Raw genomic sequence first — 16,235 nt, forward strand, 5'->3', positions numbered from 1 at the left:
AGCTTATCAGACCTTGCAGGCCAGCGGCTGAAGAAGGAGCCAAAAGGGTTTTCTTGTGTGTGAGATTCTTTGGGGCTGATTAGCTGCTCTCCCTGTACAAAGGTCAGAGGGGGCAGGGTTTCTGTTGAGGCAGGTGATTAGCTGTGGGAGGAGCTTATCAGACCTTGCAGGCCAGCGGCTGAAGAAGGAGCCAAAAGGGTTTTCTTGTGTGTGAGATTCTTTGGGGCTGATTAGCTGCTCTCCCTGTACAAAGGTCAGAGGGGGCAGGGTTTCTGTTGAGGCAGGTGATTAGCTGTGGGAGGAGCTTATCAGACCTTGCAGGCCAGCGGCTGAAGAAGGAGCCAAAAGGGTTTTCTTGTGTGTGAGATTCTTTGGGGCTGATTAGCTGCTCTCCCTGTACAAAGGTCAGAGGGGGCAGGGTTTCTGTTGAGGCAGGTGATTAGCTGTGGGAGGAGCTTATCAGACCTTGCAGGCCAGCGGCTGAAGAAGGAGCCAAAAGGGTTTTCTTGTGTGTGAGATTCTTTGGGGCTGATTAGCTGCTCTCCCTGTACAAAGGTCAGAGGGGGCAGGGTTTCTGTTGAGGCAGGTGATTAGCTGTGGGAGGAGCTTATCAGACCTTGCAGGCCAGCGGCTGAAGAAGGAGCCAAAAGGGTTTTCTTGTGTGTGAGATTCTTTGGGGCTGATTAGCTGCTCTCCCTGTACAAAGGTCAGAGGGGGCAGGGTTTCTGTTGAGGCAGGTGATTAGCTGTGGGAGGAGCTTATCAGACCTTGCAGGCCAGCGGCTGAAGAAGGAGCCAAAAGGGTTTTCTTGTGTGTGAGATTCTTTGGGGCTGATTAGCTGCTCTCCCTGTACAAAGGTCAGAGGGGGCAGGGTTTCTGTTGAGGCAGGTGATTAGCTGTGGGAGGAGCTTATCAGACCTTGCAGGCCAGCGGCTGAAGAAGGAGCCAAAAGGGTTTTCTTGTGTGTGAGATTCTTTGGGGCTGATTAGCTGCTCTCCCTGTACAAAGGTCAGAGGGGGCAGGGTTTCTGTTGAGGCAGGTGATTAGCTGTGGGAGGAGCTTATCAGACCTTGCAGGCCAGCGGCTGAAGAAGGAGCCAAAAGGGTTTTCTTGTGTGTGAGATTCTTTGGGGCTGATTAGCTGCTCTCCCTGTACAAAGGTCAGAGGGGGCAGGGTTTCTGTTGAGGCAGGTGATTAGCTGTGGGAGGAGCTTATCAGACCTTGCAGGCCAGCGGCTGAAGAAGGAGCCAAAAGGGTTTTCTTGTGTGTGAGATTCTTTGGGGCTGATTAGCTGCTCTCCCTGTACAAAGGTCAGAGGGGGCAGGGTTTCTGTTGAGGCAGGTGATTAGCTGTGGGAGGAGCTTATCAGACCTTGCAGGCCAGCGGCTGAAGAAGGAGCCAAAAGGGTTTTCTTGTGTGTGAGATTCTTTGGGGCTGATTAGCTGCTCTCCCTGTACAAAGGTCAGAGGGGGCAGGGTTTCTGTTGAGGCAGGTGATTAGCTGTGGGAGGAGCTTATCAGACCTTGCAGGCCAGCGGCTGAAGAAGGAGCCAAAAGGGTTTTCTTGTGTGTGAGATTCTTTGGGGCTGATTAGCTGCTCTCCCTGTACAAAGGTCAGAGGGGGCAGGGTTTCTGTTGAGGCAGGTGATTAGCTGTGGGAGGAGCTTATCAGACCTTGCAGGCCAGCGGCTGAAGAAGGAGCCAAAAGGGTTTTCTTGTGTGTGAGATTCTTTGGGGCTGATTAGCTGCTCTCCCTGTACAAAGGTCAGAGGGGGCAGGGTTTCTGTTGAGGCAGGTGATTAGCTGTGGGAGGAGCTTATCAGACCTTGCAGGCCAGCGGCTGAAGAAGGAGCCAAAAGGGTTTTCTTGTGTGTGAGATTCTTTGGGGCTGATTAGCTGCTCTCCCTGTACAAAGGTCAGAGGGGGCAGGGTTTCTGTTGAGGCAGGTGATTAGCTGTGGGAGGAGCTTATCAGACCTTGCAGGCCAGCGGCTGAAGAAGGAGCCAAAAGGGTTTTCTTGTGTGTGAGATTCTTTGGGGCTGATTAGCTGCTCTCCCTGTACAAAGGTCAGAGGGGGCAGGGTTTCTGTTGAGGCAGGTGATTAGCTGTGGGAGGAGCTTATCAGACCTTGCAGGCCAGCGGCTGAAGAAGGAGCCAAAAGGGTTTTCTTGTGTGTGAGATTCTTTGGGGCTGATTAGCTGCTCTCCCTGTACAAAGGTCAGAGGGGGCAGGGTTTCTGTTGAGGCAGGTGATTAGCTGTGGGAGGAGCTTATCAGACCTTGCAGGCCAGCGGCTGAAGAAGGAGCCAAAAGGGTTTTCTTGTGTGTGAGATTCTTTGGGGCTGATTAGCTGCTCTCCCTGTACAAAGGTCAGAGGGGGCAGGGTTTCTGTTGAGGCAGGTGATTAGCTGTGGGAGGAGCTTATCAGACCTTGCAGGCCAGCGGCTGAAGAAGGAGCCAAAAGGGTTTTCTTGTGTGTGAGATTCTTTGGGGCTGATTAGCTGCTCTCCCTGTACAAAGGTCAGAGGGGGCAGGGTTTCTGTTGAGGCAGGTGATTAGCTGTGGGAGGAGCTTATCAGACCTTGCAGGCCAGCGGCTGAAGAAGGAGCCAAAAGGGTTTTCTTGTGTGTGAGATTCTTTGGGGCTGATTAGCTGCTCTCCCTGTACAAAGGTCAGAGGGGGCAGGGTTTCTGTTGAGGCAGGTGATTAGCTGTGGGAGGAGCTTATCAGACCTTGCAGGCCAGCGGCTGAAGAAGGAGCCAAAAGGGTTTTCTTGTGTGTGAGATTCTTTGGGGCTGATTAGCTGCTCTCCCTGTACAAAGGTCAGAGGGGGCAGGGTTTCTGTTGAGGCAGGTGATTAGCTGTGGGAGGAGCTTATCAGACCTTGCAGGCCAGCGGCTGAAGAAGGAGCCAAAAGGGTTTTCTTGTGTGTGAGATTCTTTGGGGCTGATTAGCTGCTCTCCCTGTACAAAGGTCAGAGGGGGCAGGGTTTCTGTTGAGGCAGGTGATTAGCTGTGGGAGGAGCTTATCAGACCTTGCAGGCCAGCGGCTGAAGAAGGAGCCAAAAGGGTTTTCTTGTGTGTGAGATTCTTTGGGGCTGATTAGCTGCTCTCCCTGTACAAAGGTCAGAGGGGGCAGGGTTTCTGTTGAGGCAGGTGATTAGCTGTGGGAGGAGCTTATCAGACCTTGCAGGCCAGCGGCTGAAGAAGGAGCCAAAAGGGTTTTCTTGTGTGTGAGATTCTTTGGGGCTGATTAGCTGCTCTCCCTGTACAAAGGTCAGAGGGGGCAGGGTTTCTGTTGAGGCAGGTGATTAGCTGTGGGAGGAGCTTATCAGACCTTGCAGGCCAGCGGCTGAAGAAGGAGCCAAAAGGGTTTTCTTGTGTGTGAGATTCTTTGGGGCTGATTAGCTGCTCTCCCTGTACAAAGGTCAGAGGGGGCAGGGTTTCTGTTGAGGCAGGTGATTAGCTGTGGGAGGAGCTTATCAGACCTTGCAGGCCAGCGGCTGAAGAAGGAGCCAAAAGGGTTTTCTTGTGTGTGAGATTCTTTGGGGCTGATTAGCTGCTCTCCCTGTACAAAGGTCAGAGGGGGCAGGGTTTCTGTTGAGGCAGGTGATTAGCTGTGGGAGGAGCTTATCAGACCTTGCAGGCCAGCGGCTGAAGAAGGAGCCAAAAGGGTTTTCTTGTGTGTGAGATTCTTTGGGGCTGATTAGCTGCTCTCCCTGTACAAAGGTCAGAGGGGGCAGGGTTTCTGTTGAGGCAGGTGATTAGCTGTGGGAGGAGCTTATCAGACCTTGCAGGCCAGCGGCTGAAGAAGGAGCCAAAAGGGTTTTCTTGTGTGTGAGATTCTTTGGGGCTGATTAGCTGCTCTCCCTGTACAAAGGTCAGAGGGGGCAGGGTTTCTGTTGAGGCAGGTGATTAGCTGTGGGAGGAGCTTATCAGACCTTGCAGGCCAGCGGCTGAAGAAGGAGCCAAAAGGGTTTTCTTGTGTGTGAGATTCTTTGGGGCTGATTAGCTGCTCTCCCTGTACAAAGGTCAGAGGGGGCAGGGTTTCTGTTGAGGCAGGTGATTAGCTGTGGGAGGAGCTTATCAGACCTTGCAGGCCAGCGGCTGAAGAAGGAGCCAAAAGGGTTTTCTTGTGTGTGAGATTCTTTGGGGCTGATTAGCTGCTCTCCCTGTACAAAGGTCAGAGGGGGCAGGGTTTCTGTTGAGGCAGGTGATTAGCTGTGGGAGGAGCTTATCAGACCTTGCAGGCCAGCGGCTGAAGAAGGAGCCAAAAGGGTTTTCTTGTGTGTGAGATTCTTTGGGGCTGATTAGCTGCTCTCCCTGTACAAAGGTCAGAGGGGGCAGGGTTTCTGTTGAGGCAGGTGATTAGCTGTGGGAGGAGCTTATCAGACCTTGCAGGCCAGCGGCTGAAGAAGGAGCCAAAAGGGTTTTCTTGTGTGTGAGATTCTTTGGGGCTGATTAGCTGCTCTCCCTGTACAAAGGTCAGAGGGGGCAGGGTTTCTGTTGAGGCAGGTGATTAGCTGTGGGAGGAGCTTATCAGACCTTGCAGGCCAGCGGCTGAAGAAGGAGCCAAAAGGGTTTTCTTGTGTGTGAGATTCTTTGGGGCTGATTAGCTGCTCTCCCTGTACAAAGGTCAGAGGGGGCAGGGTTTCTGTTGAGGCAGGTGATTAGCTGTGGGAGGAGCTTATCAGACCTTGCAGGCCAGCGGCGCGCGCCTAGCGGCGCGCGCAGTTTGATCCATCTTAGATTTAGGGGAGTTAGTCTCAAACGTTTGTTGGGGGAGACCTACGTTTTTTTTGGGGGGGAGTTATTAGTCCTGTCTTCACGCTTTTTATGATGCAACGACACGTTCTCAAGATGGAGGGGGAGGGAACAGCTGCAGTCGCCTGCAGTTCCTGCGCAATGCTTGCCATCTTGCCAAAGGTGGCAGGCAGCTTTACATGCAGCAATTGCATGTTGATTGTCTTCCTAAAAGACAAAGTCCAGCAACTGGAAGAACGTGTAGCTACGCTCCAAAGAATTAGAGAGCTGGAGCTCTTCTTGGAAGCAGCAGAGCACACCGTCTCCACCAAGGAGGAGACAGGAGACTCCCCTGGGAAGGAGGCTAGTTCACCAACACAGGAGCCTGATATGTGGAGAAACGTGACTCAAAGAAGTAGGAGGCCCAGGGTTCGCTCTGATTGTTTAGAAATACACAATCGCTTTGAGGTCCTCTCCCCTAGCATGGAAGACGAAGAGCAGACTCCACTTGAGGATCTCTCCTTCATTACAGTCGATCAGGTATATGAAGATGAGCAGCAAAGTCAGTCCTCAGGGAATGTGCAGGCGACCTTGGAACGGACCGCTCACGGAAGAACCCCGACCAAACCTAAGAGGAGGCGTGTAGTGGTGATAGGGGATTCCCTACTGAGGGGAACAGAAGCAGTGATCTGTGGGCCTGACAAGATGTCTCGGGAAGTGTGCTGTCTCCCCGGGGCTAAGATCCAAGATGTAACTGAACGACTGGAAGGAATCATAAAACCCACTGACAAATACCCCTTCCTCTTGGTTCATGTGGGAACCAATGACACTGCAAGCAATAGCCTCCAGAAGATCAAAAGAGACTACGAGGCTCTGGGCAGGAAATTGAAGCAATTAAATGCACAAATCGTCATCTCATCTGTCCTCCCAGTTGAACGACGTGGCCCAGGGAGAGAGGGGAAAATAGTGGAAGTAAACAGCTGGCTTCGCAAATGGTGTAAACAGGAACGGTTTGGATTCTTAGATCACGGACTGCAGTTTCTTGAAGATGGACTTCTGGCAAGCGATGGGCTGCACCTCACAACGGTTGGGAGGAATATTTTTGCCCAAAAACTCAGAAACCTCATCAGGAGGGCTTTAAACTGACTAATGTGGGGGAGGGAGACAGTGCTCCTGAAGGTAGGAGTCTATCATTTGATGAAGATGATCATCCAAATGTCATAGACCAAATGGAGCAAACAGCAAGCAGACCTAGTGGTGGGAGGAAAAAATCCTTAAGTAAGAGACACGGGGGAATGACTAATGGACTTCAATGTCTGTACACTAATGCACAAAGCATGGGAAATAAACAAGATGAGCTTGAGCTCTTGGTACAGCAAACTAAATATGACATAATAGGCATCACTGAAACCTGGTGGGATAAGTCCCACGATTGGAATGTAAAAATGGAGGGATACAATCTATTTCAGAGAAACAGACCAGACAAGAAAGGAGGAGGAGTGGCGTTATATGTCAGGGATGTGTATACCTGTGAAGAGATCCAAGATTTAGAACCTCAAAGCCAAAGTGAGAGCATCTGGGTCAAAATTAAGGGAGAGAAGAATAACAGTGACCTCATTGTGGGAGTTTACTATAGATCCCCAAGCCAAACAGAGGACATAGATGATGCCTTCATGGAACAGATGGCCAAGCATGCAAAAGGAAGGGAGATAGTAGTAATGGGGGACTTCAATTACCCAGATATTTGTTGGATGTCAAACTCAGCCAAGAGCATAAGGTCAAAGAGATTCCTCACTGGCCTTGCAGACAACTTTATTGTCCAGAAAGTGGGAGAAGCAACAAGAGGAACAGCCATTTTAGATCTGGTCCTAACCAATGTTGATGACCTGGTTAATGGGGTAGAAGTGGAAGGATCATTAGGCACAAGTGATCATGCTCTTCTGAAGTTTACTATACAGCGGAAAGGAGCAGCCAAGCATACTAGGACTCAATTTCTTGACTTTAAGAAAGCCGACTTCATAAAACTTAGGGAAGTGCTGGGTGAGATCCCATGGACAGTAATACTAAAAGGAAAGGGAGTTCATAATGGCTGGGAGTTTGTTAAGAGGGAGATAGTAAAGGCACAACTTCAGGCAATACCAATGAGACGGAAACATGGAAGGTGCCTAAGGAAGCCAGGGTGGCTATCTAAAGAACTTTTAACTGAGTTAAGATTAAAAAAGGATGTGTACAAAAAATGGAAAAGGGGGGAAACCACCAAAGAGGAATTCAAACAAATAGCCAGCACGTGTAGACACAAAGTCAGAAAAGCTAAAGCACAGAATGAACTCAGGCTTGCTAGAGAGGTTAAAAACAACAAAAAAGGCTTTTATGGGTATGTTCGTAGCAAAAGGAAGAACAAAGAAACAGTGGGGTCACTCAGAGGAGAAGATGGTGAAATGCAAACAGGGGACACAGAAAGGGCTGAACTCCTCAATGCCTTCTTTGCCTCAGTCTTCTCCGATAAAGAAAACAATGCCCGACCTGAAGAATTTGGAGCAAATGATTCAGCAGAGAAAACACAGCCCAGAATAACTAAGGAGATAGTACAAGAATACTTGGCTAGTTTAGATGTATTCAAGTCTCCAGGGCCAGATGAACTGCATCCAAGAGTATTAAAAGAACTGGCAGATGTGATCTCAGAACCACTGGCAATCATCTTTGAGAATTCCTGGAGAACAGGCGAAGTCCCGGCAGACTGGAGGAGGGCAAATGTTGTCCCTATTTTCAAAAAGGGGAAAAGAGAGGACCCAAATAATTACCGCCCAGTCAGTCTGACATCAATACCAGGGAAGATTCTGGAGCAGATCATTAAGCAAACAATCTGTGAGCACCTAGAAAGGAATGCTGTGATCACCAATAGTCAGCATGGATTTCTGAAAAATAAGTCATGTCAGACTAACCTGATCTCATTTTTTGACAGAATTACAACCCTGGTAGATGAAGGGAACACAGTGGATGTAGTCTACCTTGATTTCAGCAAGGCATTTGACAAGGTGCCCCATGATATTCTTGTAAAGAAGCTGGTAAAATGCGGTCTTGACTATGCTACCACTCAGTGGATTTGTAACTGGCTGACTGACCGGACCCAAAGGGTGCTCATCAATGGTTCCTCTTCATCCTGGAGAAGAGTGACTAGTGGGGTGCCACAGGGTTCTGTCTTGGGCCCGGTCTTATTCAACATCTTTATCAACGACTTGGATGATGGACTCAAGGGCATCCTGATCAAATTTGCAGATGACACCAAACTGGGAGGGGTGGCTAACACCCCAGAGGACAGGATCACACTTCAAAACGACCTTGACAGATTAGAGAACTGGGCCAAAACAAACAAGATGAATTTTAACAGGGAGAAATGTAAAGTATTGCACTTGGGCAAAAAAAATGAGAGGCACAAATACAAGATGGGTGACACCTGGCTTGAGAGCAGTACATGTGAAAAGGATCTAGGAGTCTTGGTTGACCACAAACTTGACATGAGCCAACAGTGTGACGCGGCAGCTAAAAAAGCCAATGCAATTCTGGGCTGCATCAATAGGAGTATAGCGTCTAGATCAAGGGAAGTTATAGTGCCACTGTATTCTGCTCTGGTCAGACCTCACCTGGAGTACTGTGTCCAGTTCTGGGCACCACAGTTCAAGAAGGACATTGACAAACTGGAACGTGTCCAGAGGAGGGCAACCAAAATGGTCAAAGGCCTGGAAACGATGCCTTATGAGGAACGGCTAAGGGAGCTGGGCATGTTTAGCCTGGAGAAGAGGAGGTTAAGGGGTGATATGATAGCCATGTTCAAATATATAAAAGGATGTCACATAGAGGAGGGAGGAAGGTTGTTTTCTGCTGCTCCAGAGAAGCGGACACGGAGCAATGGATCCAAACTACAAGAAAGAAGATTCCACCTAAACATTAGGAAGAACTTCCTGACAGTAAGAGCTGTTCGACAGTGGAATTTGCTGCCAAGGAGTGTGGTGGAGTCTCCTTCTTTGGAGGTCTTTAAGCAGAGGCTTGACAACCATATGTCAGGAGTGCTCTGATGGTGTTTCCTGCTTGGCAGGGGGTTGGACTCGATGACCCTTGTGGTCTCTTCCAACTCTATGATTCTATGATTCTATGATTCTATGAACCTGTGACCCTCCAGATCTTCTCTGGCTCTTATTTCCCATCATCCCCGACACCATAGCCAGTGGTCAGGCATGATGGGAACTGTAGTCCAAGCAGCACTGGTGGGCCATAGGGTCCCCACCCACACTCTTAATGCTGTGTTTCCCAGACCTGGCCCTCCAGCTGTCTCTGGACTACAAGGCCCATCATCCCTAGCTAGCAGAACCAGTGGTCAGGAGTAATGGGAATTGTAGCTGGAGACCCAAGTTTGAGAGCAGGTGTGGGGAACCATGAGTCCTCTAGATGTTGCTGTACTACAACTCCCTCTTGGCAGCATCCAGAGCACAGCCAGTGACCAGAGAAGATGGGCTAGTTCAATAAAAACAACAACTTCAGCCCTGTGTTGTGATCTTTCCCCTCCTGTAATGGGCAAGATTATTTAATCTGCTGTGTGCTCTGGCATGACCACATTGTGTTTTGTTCAAGCCCTTCTCTACTTCATCGTCTTTGGGGGGTGGGAGGCTGCAACGCACAGGAACACAACATCATCTGTTGCAGGGGATTCCCCACATTCCCCGGGACAACTTGGCGCTATTTTACAGAGTTGCATGCAATGTGCAATTTAGCCCCATGAGCCAATAAAATAGCTCTTGTGGTCATTATGATAAAATCAGGCAACAGAATTCAAAGGCAGTTGCAATTTGCCAGTTCCCTTACCCCTTGAATCGCCATGGTGGTGCAACTGATTTTTGTTATGGAGGTGTCTTATTTTTCAAAACGAAAGCAAGCAGATGCATTCTTGACGTTCAACAAGTCAATAGGATCCCTTGATTGACAGCAACCTGGGTTTTCAAGGATTTCATTCATGGACCTTTGGTGCTTCAAAGAAACCTACATCTGATGAAATAACATGTTGTTCCATGCACGGACTATACTATAGCTGGAAGTGGCTCCTTCCGCCCCAGCTTTTGGAACCAAGAGGCTAAAAAGAAACCCCAAAACAAAGCAGGCTAAGAGATTGAGTTGTGAACTAGGAAGCTCCCAATTCAAATTATTTCTTGCCTTTATACCTCTACAGTTCAAAGTGGTGGTGCACAGAGGATGGATCTACACTGGTCTGCAAAAACGCTTTTTAAAACCATAATATAGCTCTCCGTGCAATTTCGCATTGATGACTGATTTCTGCTCTACAGCACCCTCTGGTATCACCTTTTTATAACGTGTTTTTAACGTTTCAGCCTACCATTGAAGATGAGTCCATGGTCTCTCCCTGCAGCTTTATACTTGCAGGCAACCCTGTGATGCGGGTTAGGTTGAGAGGGAGAGGGGATTTGCTGGGTTCCCCAAGCGAGTGTCATGTCTGGGTTCCCCCAGAGCTCTAACCACTATACCATACTTCAATCAAATCTCAGCTATGCCATGATGTCTGAATATGGCTTCAGGCAAAGCACGGTCTCTCTGAAGCAGGAGCATCTGCAACGAAGAGATAATAATAAAACAATATTTTGCAGGCTTGTTTGTAAGCGTCGCCGAGATAAGGCGTGCGAAGCAGTTTGTACTCCCACCGTCGCTCTATAAATGCCAAGCAGCGTTGTCCTAACTGGCTAGCTGCAAATGACATCCACAAAAGATCTTTAATGCCCAATTAGATGTGTGCCGGCTAATTACAAGAAAGTTAGACACTTGTACATCACAGTTATTCTAGGGAAATAATCTGGGCTATTACACGCTCGGAATTCAAGGAGCAAACCATAATTACATACGGTATCAATCAAGTCAGGGGAAGAACTCTGTGTACAAGTGGCTAATTTGTTCTTGGGGAAGAGGTGATGGTTTTGATTCTCATGCAAAAGACATTTTGCAAAGAGGAGCCTTTGAGATTCTCAATTAAATAACCATAGAACAAACATGAGTAACACAGATCTGAGGACAACATTAGCAGAAATCTGATTGGGGTGGGAGGGGGTGTGGAGGAGCAAGGTGCTTATACAAATGCGTCCTTCTCTGACACCCAAATTACCTCTTTCTTTTTACTGTGGTCTGCTGATTGGTTTGTGTGTGTGTGTGTCCTTGGCAAAGAAGAAGAAGAGTTTGGATTTGATATCCTGCTTTATCACTACCTGAAGGAGTCTCAAAGCGGCTAACATTCTCCTTTCCCTTCCTCCCCCACAACAAACACTCTGTGAGGTGAGTGGGGCTGAGAGACTTCAAAGAAGTGTGACTAGCCCAAGGTCACCCAGCAGCTGCATGTGGAGGAGCGGAGACGCGAACCCAGTTCACCAGATTACCAGTCTACCGCTCTTGACTCTTGGTCTACTGCTCTTGACCTTGTTACATTGGTAAAATATTGGCAAAGTCCCACGTATCTTCACTTTGTGGTTTTAAACACACACATCAGATTACAGCAATAACCCCAAGACCAACATTGGGGCTGCTTTTGGGGGGGGGGGGGCTGTTCAGCTCCTGCTGCTCTTCAAGATAGATTGCAACCACACCGTTCATTTAAATCACATTTGAATATATGATGTTCCTCAAAGAATCCTGGGGACTACAATTCCCAGGACACCTAAACTACAATTCCCAAGATTCTTTGGCCGTGGTTTTTGTGTGTGTGTGTACAAAGAATGTGCTTTAAATGTATGGGGTAAGGTAAAGGTAAAGGGACCCCTGACCATTCGGTCCAGCCATGACTGACTCTGGGGTTGCGGAGCTCATCTCGCTTTATTAGCCAAGGGAGCTGGCGTACAGCTTCCGGGTCATGTGGCCAGCATGACTAAGCCGCTTCTGGCGAACCAGAGCAGCACACGGAAACGCTGTTTACCTTCCCGCCGGAGCGGCACCTATTTATCTACTTGCACTTTTGACGTGCTTTCAAACTGCTAGATTGGCAGGAGCAGGGACCGAGCAACGGGAGCTCACCCCATGGAGGGGATTCGAACCACCAACCTTCTGATCGGCAAGTCCTAGGCTCTGTGGTTTAATCCACAGCGCCACCCGCTTCCCAATATGTATGGGGTAGTTGCAGCTTTATTGGTGTTACAAATTGTCTTTGGCTGTATGTAGAACACAGCCTTGTTTCAGAAGGCAAGATCCTGTGAAAAGCTGTCCTTTTGACTCCCGCCTGCAGCAGAGGGGAAGGGGAAGCCTTGAGAAATGCTGTTAAGCAGACAGGATGCTTTTTCCAGGGTTGCAACCTGGCAGCACCGATTAGCAATTAAGTTAATGCTTCCTCTCAGGAGTGTGACTTTTGTTGTTGCTGCTGCTGCTGTTGATAACTGTGCGGCTTAATTTAATTTACACCACAGAGTAATTGGATTAGGGGGAGGGGAAATTCTGATCAGTTTTTGGATAAAATCAAGTGGATCCCATCCAAGCTGTCAGCTTCCATTCGTCAGAGCAGGGCCTTAAGGGAAAGATTGCCTCATCCCGTCTGGGAAGCTCTGGCCAGGAATTACATTCGTTGTCCTTCACAGCAACGACGGACAGAGCTCCTTTCTCTTTCAACAGACTAAAAGCAGGCAGAAATTAGACAGGTGCAGCTCTCTTTGAGGGGAGGTGCATTCCTACAGGAAACTTCACTGGCAGAGTTTCTTCCTGTCATGTACTGTATCTGTTGCCATGTGCACAGAAAGAAACTAAGCTGCCTACTTTGTTAAGCTTGTTGTCAGTGCTTGAATTATGGAGAAAGGGGTGAATTATACAAGCCCTTTGTTCAACTCTTCCCAATTTTGGCCAGCTAGTGCCCTTATAGTCTTCTAAAACAGTAGCTAAGGTAAAGGTAAAGGGACCCCTGACCATTAGGTCCAGTCCAACTCTGGGGTTGCGGCGCTCATCTCGCTTTATTGGCCGAGGGAGCCAGCGTACAGCTTCCGGGTCATGTGGCCAGCATGACTAAGCCGCTTCTGTCAAACCAGAGCAGCGCACGGAAACGCCGTTTACCTTCCCGCTAGAGCGGTACCTAGTTATCTACTTGCACTTTGACGTGCTTTCGAACTGCTAGGTTGGCAGGAGCAGGGACCGAATGACAGGAGCTCACCCCGTTGCGGGGATTCGAACTGCCAACCTTCTGATCCTAGGCTCTGTGGCTTAACCCACAGCGCCACCCGCGTCCCCAAAAAATATGGTACCAACATGCAAAATAGTTGCACAATCGCAATCTTAAATTCCGAAGGACAAACCCTTAGAGATGAGCTCCACTTCATTTCACTTTTAATTTGCATACCGCCTTTCTATATTACTGGTTTACAGCAACAAAATACACACCATATAATAATCTGAGCCAATAAAAAAAGTCGTAATAAAGCATGACTCTAAAATGGAACGACTTATGTCAAATAAAGTAATATTCAATAATCTATTAGAATAGTACAGAATAAAGTTAACTCTCAAAACACTGGCAAATAGTAATTAAACTGAAATTCACTCTTAACAATCATAATAAACAATTACTAAACTATGATCAATAAAAATAACAGCAAGTCACGACGCATGAAATACCATGATACGTACAAAACCATGTGAAAGAATCAAAATGAGAAACAATTTTTGTATAAGCGGAGCTTTGATCTCATATGAAATCATACCTCCTGGCTAACAGTGCACCTGCAGAGGCATTTTTCGTAGGGGCACAACCGCCGCAGTCATACTGGGCACCAACCAATGCTGTGGAATGGAGCGAGAGAGGTGGGGGGCATCAAATTTTAGCATTGCCCAAGGAGCCGCCGAAATTTGAGAGCCCAAGGTCTGCCACTGGCACCTGACAGTCATTTTCTAGTGCGAGTCAGCCATGTAGCCAATCAGACTCATCTCAGAGATAAGGTTGCCCCGAACCAGGCTTTGACATAAACACCGATGGGAAGAGTGACGATGGGGGCATCTAAATGCCAGCGTGGAGCAAGTCCTCCAGACTGACCTTTGCACCGCATGCGATAGGTCTATTAGCACGCTGATTAAATAGATCAACAAGTGCTTTCGCAATAATTTGATATTTAATGTTCGGCTTGCTATTAAAATGCTAATTAAACGTTTTAACATGCCACACATGTTTTATGTATTAATAAGCAATAAGCATTCGAGTTACACTTCTTGCGTGATTTAGAATTAATTGAAGGGTAGCAGGGGTTTCTCCTTTATATACCTATTAAACCCCTGTAACTGCTGTTTTTACAGTTGATTGGTGTTCATTTAACATACCATAATTGCTCTTTAAATACGTTAAGTGAGTATTTGAGACAATTTACAGTGTTAGCGGTTTCCCGGCAGTATTCCTCAGAGGTCTGCGCAAAGCAGCTTCCACGCTGGAATTCTCCCGGAGTGTGCTGGCATCGCTTTTCCCTCTTGCATTGCGAGCAAAGTGTGAGGGCCCTGGGACTCCCTGTCTCTGCAAGCTGAGAGCCGCAGAGGGGGAACCAGCCTCCCACCGTGCGAAGGCAGTAATGGAGCACACCTGCTGCTGGTTAGGAGAACATATGGGGGGTGTTTCACAGGGAAGGAAATGAGGAGAGGGGCAGGACCAGACTCACGCAGCATAATGAAGGCGCTGTCAAATCCCCTGTGGTCTTTAGGAACACCGTTGGCAAAACAGCTCCGTCTTCCTTGCGACATGGTTTCTGTAGCGGACGTGGGGGAAATTGCACCTGGATGAATTCAGCTGTGTGTCCTCCTCTGGAGAGGCCAGTGGTTCCCAACCCTATTTTTTGGGGGGGGGCCATGCCCCACCTAAGCATCTCTAAAACCTCATGCCCCCCACCTGGTGACATATAATTCTTATTACAGTGGTACCTTGGTTCTCGAATGTGATCTGTTCCAGAAGATCATTCGACTTCCAAAACGTTCAAAAACTGAGGCGCAAAGGGCTGGCTGCAAGGTCAATTGAGAAAATTGAAAAACGCACAAGCCGTTTGACTTAAGAGGTGTGTTTGAAAACGGAAGCATTTACTTCCCAGTTTTTGGCGTTTGGAAACCGAAACATTTGGCTTCCGAGACGCTCGAAAACCGAGATACCATTGTATTCAAAAAGTGAGCTTCTATTCACGTGGAGTGGCATGGGTGGCACTGTGGTCTAAACGACTGAGCCTAGGGCTTGCCGATCAGCAGGTCGGCGGTTCGAATCCCTGCAACGGGGTGAGCTCCCATTGCTCGGTCCCAGCTCCTGCCACAGTAGACATGAGCTGAGAACCATTGTGATTCAGCAATGCATGCCACCTATTTATCCCCATTTGATTGACAAATGAGACTCTTCCCTTCACACCTTCAAGGTGTTGACCGCTATGAGCCCCCCCTGCAGACATGGAATTGCTTAGAATAGCTGGTTTTGTCTTGACCTTCAGCCCAGGGCAAAGAGGGCCAGTGGGCAGTCGGTGGACATGCAAGACCAGCACAGAACAATTTTCGTTCTATCACCTGCCATGGAGCATGGATCAAGGAGGGAAACTTTAGTACACACGATAAAAGCCACTTTTACAGAACAAATTTTAAGGAGGCCAGAGCAGATTGATGGAACAGCTTGCCCTCTGCAATAAATCTATTGCGATTTTATTTTTTGAAAAATATGATACCGTTTTAAACGTAATATGCTACAGATGGGTGGAGAAAATATGGAATGCTACCAAATTTCTTAGCCTGTGTGGTTACACCCTGATGATTAATAGCTTAGGAGACAAAACTGTGAATGTCTTCATTTAGCATTAAACTCCATGGCACTAAAACACAAATAAAATGAACGAAGCTCTTGTTCTGACCGTACTGTCATCAGAGTGTAGGATATCAAATACCACTGCACTTCACTTTAAGGGTTGGCAAAGCATCCTGAGCACTGATGTCATCAGTCCCTAAACATCTTGTCTACAGAGGCTATCTTCTTATGGTGATCACTCGTAGCCGAGTAAGATTGTCTTCCATAAACACAGTTTTAACAATGAGTCCATAAGTGACTGTGGAAGCCAATTCTGGACCCACATGTCCTTCCACAGTGGGGACATTGGTTTCCAGGCGGGAGTTGATCATGGTGAAGGTTTGCCAAAGGTGCCTTCCTCTTAGCACGTTTCTCCCTTACGTCCTGAGTTCGAGTGTCTTCAAAGTCCATGACACCTTTGGTAAAGGCTATTCTCCAACTGGAGTGCTCACAGGCCAGTGTTTCCCCAGCTGTCAATGTTTATACTACATTTTTAAAGATTTGCCTTGAGACAGTCTTTAAACCTCTTTTGTTGACCACCAGCATTACACTTTCCATTTTTAAGTTTGGAATAGAGTAGTTGCTTTGAAAGACGATCATCAGGCATCCGCACAACATGACCAGTCCAACGAAGTTGATGTTGAAGAATCATTGCTTCAACACTGGTGATCTTTGCTTCTTC

At 48.0% G+C, this 16,235-nt stretch overlaps 1 long non-coding RNA gene across 1 annotated transcript in view; it reads right to left on the bottom strand.

Moving 5' to 3' along the window:
* The window catches only part of LOC310668040, a 1,372,673-nt gene that overhangs the window by 1,210,756 nt on the left and 145,682 nt on the right, over window positions 1-16,235 (bottom strand). The window lies entirely within an intron of this gene.

The sequence above is a fragment of the Podarcis tiliguerta genome (genome assembly GCF_965153285.1).
Source record: "Podarcis tiliguerta genome assembly, chromosome: 17".
NCBI lineage: Eukaryota > Metazoa > Chordata > Lepidosauria > Squamata > Lacertidae > Podarcis > Podarcis tiliguerta.